Below are 6,494 nucleotides of genomic sequence, written 5' to 3' on the forward strand. Positions count from 1 at the left end.
AAGACTACATAGTTATCTCGAAGTCTATGTTAAAATAAGCCTGGATTCTTCCCCTCCGAACTGGAACATCAGCAAAATGCTGTATCCACTTTGGTCACAAGAAATCAGCAAAAGACTACTGGTGTGAAATACATGTTCAGGCCCGGTCCATTAGGGACATGTGTGCTCCTCCCCATGCTCTAGGTACGGACTCATTACAGCAAGAATAAATTGGGTGCTTACCTCAAATGGGTGGAGAATTTGCCACCAGGTACAAATTATGAAGAACACGCCAAGTAATTGGAACAAGAAAGAGCATAGAACTGAGTGATGTCACACGAATACCACAGGAAAACCCAGACCTACTTCATGTGGGATTTGGGATTTAGGCTGAGATATAGAGTAACGCTGTGATTCTAAGGCACAGAAGTGAGGATGGAATACTTTCTGGCCTGGGGTATTCCCACTTTTCAAAGGCAAACAAATAGTGTCAAAAAGCATCATGGGGGAAGAGCATTAAGAATCCTCACTTGTCTGGACCACACAGTAGGTGAAGGGATTTACATATAAGACGGCTAGCAAGGGAGGTCCTAGCTACAGTGTGAGGGGCTTGAAATGACAAGCAAGTTGCCTGTATTTAATCCTAATTGAAACTGTTGTTTAATGAGAGGGTTTATTGACCAGTGCTTTGGGAATGTCCTTTTGGCATCTAAGTAGAGGACATATGAGAAAGAGAAAGAGTTGAGTCAAGAAGCTTAATTAGGAGGCTACTGTAATAACCCAGATGTGTAGTGGTTGTGTAAGAGCAGAAAAGGGGATGGCTCCAAGTAGTGTTGTGGAGAGTAAAGATAAGACTCGCTAACCTTTTGGACTTGGGGATAAAGGAAGAATAAGAGGGGAAGGGAAAGGAGAAAGAAACAGGGAGGGGAAGGGGGAGGAGGAGAACACATTTGTCGCTTGCTATGTGCCAAGTTGTAGTGAAATACTAGCAAGCAAGACTGTCCTCTCAAGGAACTAACACTGTCCTGCTGAAAGAGACTACGTACAGGGGAGCCAGGATGAGGGGCAAGGGATCTGTGACTTCCCCTTAGGCAACTCTAGGCTCCATGTGACTTATCTAAGGACACATAGTTGTTCAATGTCTAACACCATGTGGTTGCCCCCTAATAAGTCTCCCCTCTTCGGGCTAAACATCCCTGGCTGTTTTAACAGGATGTCCAGGCCCGATTCTATCCTGGATGCGTTCCAGATCTTTGCCATTCAATACTCCAGGTGACACCTGGGCAGGGAAGAGCCCTGGCTACTCTCACCTTCCTATTCCTGGAAACCACGAACCTCAATGCAGAACACAATCACAACAGGGTTTTTTGTCACGGGGGGCTGCCGCTTCATGGGGACATTCCAGTCCACTCAAAGCTCCAGATGGATTTCAGACCTTTTTTATTGCTCTGGATGGAAAAAAGTACAGAGAGGAAGAAGGGGTCCAGAAGAAGGGCTAGTGAGGTATGAGGCTGTTTTTAAAAAACACAAAAGTTAACGTTGTCTGATTTGCTTTGAAAAAATAGAAAAGGCTGATGGAAGCTTTGTTAGCTCTTTCCCAGCACTTTGTGCCCTAAGTGTACGACCTGCAAGTTCTAGGAGCTGCTCTTGACACCACAGCACTTGCAGCTGCCCCTGCCAAAAACCAGGAGGCTTTCACTGCCTGGGGAGGCCTTCTCTAGTCCATCTCCTTCCTCTTCAATGGGGTTTTCTGGAAATCTCTTCCCAATAACACCTGCACCAGGTATTTCTGAAGAGAGGGGAGGGTGAGACAGCTTTCTTTTGGTACCTATTTTAATGACCCCTTCTAGTGTCTCGGGGGAAGTGGGAAGAAAGCTATGAAAAATGTGCCATTTTACTTCTGGCCTTTAGATAAGGAAACAGATTGTTTGAACCCCAAGATGCAAGACAGAAGACTTTGGTTCTGTTCGGTGATTCTGGCCTAAGCTCTGAAGAGCAGAAGGGCCCCTGGAAGTATATTGCCCGGTGGGGTACCAAGGCCACCTCTCACTAGCTCCAGGTTTTGATCACCACTGGGTTTTCACAATCTGTCTGTTTCTCTCTCTATCCCAGAACAGGCCTCTTCCTTGATCTCAAGAGCAGTGTGATCAATCCGCACCCTGCCCAATAGCTACCATGGGCCCTGTCTCCAAAAAACCCCCAAATGTCCCATTAAAGGCAACACTCCCCCAACTCCAAACCCTTCCTGCCCTTCCTCCCGTGTAACCTTTCAATCAGCTCCAGACAAGCAAGGCCTCAGGGCAGTGACAACCAAAGCACTTCAGGCTACCAACAGCAGCAGCCAGACAGTGACTACAGGGAAGAGCTTTCCCTTTCCTCCCAAATGGCATCAACTCCCTGATATCATGGTCATCCCAGCTACTGCTGACATCTTTCCAGTTATCCAATTACCGGCTCCTGCCTCCCTAACATCTCTCACACACTTCCCTTTCTCTCCACTCACATGGGCATCATGGTCACCTTGCCCATCCCCTCTTGCATGCAACACTGCAATGGACTTCTGGATCATCTGCTTGCCTCCAGCAACATCAGTGCTTATGCACAGAGTATTCCACCTGGACACCTGGCTTATTATCCCAGTTTTGCTACCGTCCAGCTGGGTGACATTAAGCTAGTGCCTTTCTATTGCTGGGCCCCAGGTCCATCATCTGTCAAATGAGGATAAGAATGCCTGCCCTACTGAGCCCCAGACAGGGATAGGGCAATGGGGATTCCCATTTCTGCATGAGTCACTAGTTTCCAGGTCTGGTCCAACTGCGAGGTTCCAGCTGTTACAATTACGGATCATGGGCGGTCACAATCAACAAACATTTATGAAGCACGGACTATGTGCTAGACACTGTGCTGATAGCTTATAAACTCAAGAAAAAGAACCGGATCATGCTCCCAAAGACCTCACAAAGCTGGAGACTAACCAAGGCAGACACGTACACATGTTAAAGAAACAGGGCTTGGCCAAGCCTAGCCTTGGGTACATGACATTGCACACTCCTGACCTAGTACACAACCCCTGCCTGGGGCTGAAGCCCCAAGTCTGGAAGCTTAAGGTTGTGTTTTGAAGTCTTTACTGGAAGTTGAGCCCTATACACATTGCAAAACCCTGCCAAGATCCTTACCTGAAGTCTCAAACAGCACAACTCACACTCTCCTTTGTACTACTCCACAAAACATACACATACCTAGACTCCCACAGCAACCCAACTGCTCTGTTCACACATTCAAAGAGCTGCTACCCACCGTCTGCCCTCTCAATCACAACCACTCAGAAGGCAGCTCAGCCCACGCCTACTCCACTAGCGATGATGGTCAGTCTTCCTGAAACAGCAGACTAATTCCTTCTAAGTTGCGGGGAAGGTTCCTGTGTGTGGAGAAATCGAGGATGATTGTTCATAAGCTGCCCTGCTGCTAACTGCCTCACCACAGGCTCGTGCAATGCCATGGCTGCCCATGGGAGCTGGAAACTTACCTTTTCAAACAAACCAGGAAACATCTAGTACTTACTTACCTGTTGGGAGGGAAAAACTAGTGAAAAAGTGTAAATATCCATAACAAAGCTCATCAACTTAAATGGACAAAGTAAGGATCTTTTTCAATTTCTTTTGCAGCATCATCTTCAACAGCCCCTGCCACAGATAGTAACATTTATTAAACACTGTATATATATATATATAGAGAGAGAGAGCACCCACCATGTGCCAGGCCCTGTGCTAAGTGCTTTAAAAACATCTCATTTGATCCTGACAGCAATCCTAGGATCTAGGTGCTATTCTATTCTTATTCCCATTTTACAGTGGAGAAAAGTAAGACAAAAGGAAGTTAACTGACTTGCTTTCAGCCACAAGTTAATAAGTGTTGGAAGCCTCCCAATCAATTGACTATCCTCCTGCTGCCTGCCACCCCCCCTCCCCCCCGCTTCCCCAACTTTTGTGCCAGGCAGGGTTGTAACTGGGAGAGACAAGTATACCTCCAAATTTGATGGGTCCTAGCCAAGCCAGATCTTTATGACTCTGTTCATTGCCTTCTCACTAATCCTGCACACAAGGCCTCTCTGGGGTTCAAGCCCCAAACAGAGCTTTCAAGCTATTGTTACCCTATCTTTAGGGGGCAAAGAGAACTGGGTTCAACCTTTACCTTGCAAAGAAACACAGAGAATTCTTGAGAAGGCACATTAATGCATATCCCAAGAGAAAGGAGTAATGGGATTATATGGCCAGAATTCAGATGTCTCAAACTATAATGATGGTGAAAATGATTTTGGTTATGCTCTTTCTCTCAGCAGATTTACTGAAAATAATTCAGGACCTCCTGGTCTTTCTTTAAACGTAGTAAATGAGCAGGTTTGAGCAATCCTTTAAGGAACAAGATCTTTCTGTATATAGTAAATAAGAATATTTAATAAGTCTGGGTAGGAATGCAGAAGTAACTTTAATTCATGGGGAAGATGTTGTAATTTTAGTAATTAATTTGAAAATACCAAATCATAGTCCTTGATTAAGGATGAGAATAAATGAAGACAATCACCTGGTAACAAACGGGTATGGAAAGAATGATCACTTCATCTAGTCACTGAGGTTCTGGTAAAGGTTGAACGACCAGTTCTCTAAGGGGAAAAAAAGGTGCAGATGTACTTTGCAGTTTGATCTGTATTGCTGTTTTCACCTTAAATTCCCACGTCTAAACAAGCATGAAAACAACACATCCAACTCTTGATTGGTGTTACTTCCTACTTTCCAGAGGGTAAATGCTCACACTGAACGTTGACAATCCGTTTGCTGAGGAGCTACCTGCAGCAGGCCTAGGCTCAGCATAGATGTTCACAGACCCTCAACTTCTATTACACTTTCAACCTTAATGCTTTCCCTTTCCCCTCCCCCCAGCCTTCCCTAGGCACTGACACATCTAAGCATCAGACACTCGGCAGCATTTTGGCCCTAAAAAGACCTTGTGCCATGTTCATTTTCTTAACAGGGGCCAATTCACTCACTTGAGCAGAATGGGCAACTGAGAAGCGCTGTCTCCAAGAGAACTACGCTTGACTTGGAACAGCCCCCTCGGCCCCGCACCCCCACAAGTGACTGAAGACAAATGGGAGTAGATCGCCTTCAAAGTCAGCTTCTGCCCCCACACTGCTCTTGCAATACAGATCACCACCCCGACTCACGCAGCAGTTCGCCAGGTGCCATTTCCTCTCCAGCCGTTTCCTGGGGCTCCTCCTGGAAGCTCAATGCCATCTGTCCTCTCAGGGCGGCAGATTCCCGGAAAAGAACACCTTCCCCGCGGTGTTGCCGGGGCCCTTTCCCTTTCAGAGGCACCTTTGGCAGGTGACTTCTTCCCTGTCACGGTTGTCTATGGCCTAGCTCCCCGGAGGCATCACACCAGACCTGCAACGAACAGAGGTCGAAAAACTGAAGGTCTCCTACTAAAAATGCCCAGCGTAAGCCTGGCTGGGAGCAACCGGCTTGCTTTCTGTTTTCTAGGCTGCTCCTGTCAGGTAGTTGTCCAAGCTCGGGAGGTCGGGAGGGGGAGCGGGAGAAACAAAGAGGAAGGGGAAGAGGAAAAGGAGGAAGAGGAGAAGGGAAGGGGAAGGAGAGGAGAAGAAGAAGAGAAAAGAAAAGGAAGAGTCGGCAAAGAACGGGTGCCGGAACCTCGGGAGGAGCAGGAGGAGGCCTGCCTTCCCCATCCTCCCCCGCAGCCAACGCCCAGGCCTACACTCGATCCCTCCCCGCTCCCTCGCAGCTGCTCCTCCTTCCTTTCCAACGCAAAGGCAGGGACAGGAAACTCTTGGTACCTTTCCAGCCAACAGGTTCCGCACCAGGGCCAGAGCTTAATGGAGGAAGGACATGTCAAGAGGCCTTGGAAACAGGCAGGAAGAGGAAGCGCCGCCACTCGGAAACAGGATGTGGTAAAGCGGAAGCCGCGTGTGAGCGGAAGCGGAAGTCGGCGGGGCACTTCCCCACCACCACCATTACGTCTGGCCCTGAGCAGGCTACAGGAAACAGGAAGTGGGGCCGCGGGGGTGGGGCCGGCGTCCACAGTCAGCTGACAAGCGGGCCTTTCTCCTGGGACTGGGAGGGAAGAAGAGGCGGGCCTTGCGCCCCCCGCCCCCCGCCCCCCATATGATATGGCGGGGAGGCCCCTTCCCCTCTCTTGACAGGCAGGCTTACAGACAGGAAGGTGGGGGGAGGGGAGTTGAGGAGACAGTGCCGTGGGTTGATTCTCAGAAGAACGGGCCTTTCTTCCCCCCTCTCCTCCCTCCCCCCACGCCCATACACTTTTTAACGCGTCCAACCTACCTCTTTTTCCCGCGAGGTGCGTGGCTACGCGGCGCCGCAGGGGACTGGCTCCTTTTCCCGAGTTCAAATGTGATCGCTGACATTTGCTATCTTTGTGCCTCTGGAAAGGCCACTTAACTGGGCCTCAGTCTCCTCCTCTGTAAAATTAGCTGGAGAAAGAAA

The 6,494-nt window shown here is 48.7% G+C and overlaps 1 long non-coding RNA gene across 1 annotated transcript; it reads right to left on the reverse strand.

Annotated features, from left to right (window-relative positions):
• Nucleotides 1-4,405: 4,405 nt before the first annotated feature.
• On the reverse strand, nucleotides 4,406-5,943 carry LOC127542394 (uncharacterized). Its single transcript, XR_007948660.1, has 3 exons — nucleotides 5,828-5,943; nucleotides 5,201-5,420; nucleotides 4,406-4,639 (listed from the first exon to the last, which is right to left on the reverse strand). It is a non-coding gene; the product is annotated as an uncharacterized LOC127542394 (long non-coding RNA).
• Between the last annotated feature and the right edge of the window lie 551 nt (nucleotides 5,944-6,494).

This window comes from Antechinus flavipes, chromosome X (assembly GCF_016432865.1).
Source record: "Antechinus flavipes isolate AdamAnt ecotype Samford, QLD, Australia chromosome X, AdamAnt_v2, whole genome shotgun sequence".
Taxonomy (NCBI): Eukaryota; Metazoa; Chordata; class Mammalia; order Dasyuromorphia; family Dasyuridae; genus Antechinus; species Antechinus flavipes.